Consider the following 1490-nt stretch of genomic DNA (forward strand, 5'->3'; position numbering starts at 1 on the left):
TGGCTGGACCCCGAGTTCCCGCGGGTTGCTGGGGTGCAGGTCTGGCCGTGGGGCCGGAGCTGGGGGCCGTGCGGCCTCCTTGCGGCCTAGCGGCGCGAGGGTCGGGAGGAAGTCCCTCCGCCGCCCCTCCTCCCAAGCAAGATTTGTCCCCTCCGCTAGTCCCCCGAAATGGATCTAAGCGCCTGTGCACACCCCCCTTTTACGGGAGTTGCCAGTACAGTGGATCCTCCACGACAAACTTAGGAAGCGACCTCAGAGGAAGCCTTTGGAACGAGGCAAGCCGGTGGTCCGCACCCCCAAGAAAGTGGTGCCCCTTTTTGTTTGGGTAGAGACCTGAGGACTCACTGTGTGGCTTGGAGAGAGGAGCGAAGGCTCTGAAACCGTGTGGCCTGGGTTTGAAATCCAGCTCTGGCACTTCCTGGCCATATGGCTCTGGACAAGTTACTTGAAACTCTGAGAACTCCCCTTTTCATCTGTAAAATGGGGGCAGCAGTCTATTCTTGTTGTGACTGGGTGAGCAAGATCATGTAATAACCTGTTCTGTATAAAGTAACTATTCAACAACTAGAGAATCTGTTTTATGCCAGGTACCAGGTAATACCCAATGTAGACAAGTGTACAGGCCCACTCTTTGCATTCTAAAAAAGGAAAGCAATCATTTAATAGTATTAACAGTGAAGTGTAATGCACAGGGAGCTTGTGGCAATTTTTGTCTGAGCTCCCCACAGCAAGGTCTACTGCATGTTGACAGCTTCCCTATTGTGACCAAGGAGGAGAACCGCTTGAGAGTAAAAGGCTTCTGCCTGTTCTTTAAGAAAAGAGGGAGAGACCCAGGACGGACCATTGAGAAAATAAACTATTCCCACACCAGGACTCTTATTCCTGGTAGTCAGGAGTTTTCTTAAAATGCAAAATGGAAGCAGAAAATTGTTTTATTTTATATAATGTTGGATGAAAGTACTTCAGTAGTCAGAAATGTACTTGCCTTTCTAAAAATGAATTTCTCTCTCTTTACACCTTACTGTTTGTGATGTATATTGATTTAAGGAATAAACTCACATGTGTCTGTTCATGTGATGAGCTCTTAACACTTCGACAAGTTTTATTAAGAACAGAGCAAGTTATTGGGAAATACAGTAATGAATTAGATGATCCCTGTTCCCTAGTAATACCCAATCTAGCCAGATTGACAGATGTTTGGTGTGTTTTTTTAAGTTGTAAGAAACAGTATCATAGACCTTTGTAGTAGATAGGAATACAGATGAGGGAGTAATTAATTCTGCCCAGGTAATTTGTCAAGAAATTGCCATTGAAAAGATAATTTTGAAAGGGGCTGTGAAGGATAAGAGTTCTCAGGTAGACTCTCAAAATTTATTCCCAGCACTTTTGGAACTATTTACCAATAGAAGGAAAGGAGAAGTTCATCATCATACCCAGTTTCCCTTTATACTGCCTGCAGGAATAAAATGCTCCTCTATTTCAACAGAAGT

Source organism: Marmota marmota, unplaced genomic scaffold (genome assembly GCF_001458135.2).
Source record: "Marmota marmota marmota unplaced genomic scaffold, marMar, whole genome shotgun sequence".
NCBI classification, from domain to species: Eukaryota; Metazoa; Chordata; class Mammalia; order Rodentia; family Sciuridae; genus Marmota; species Marmota marmota.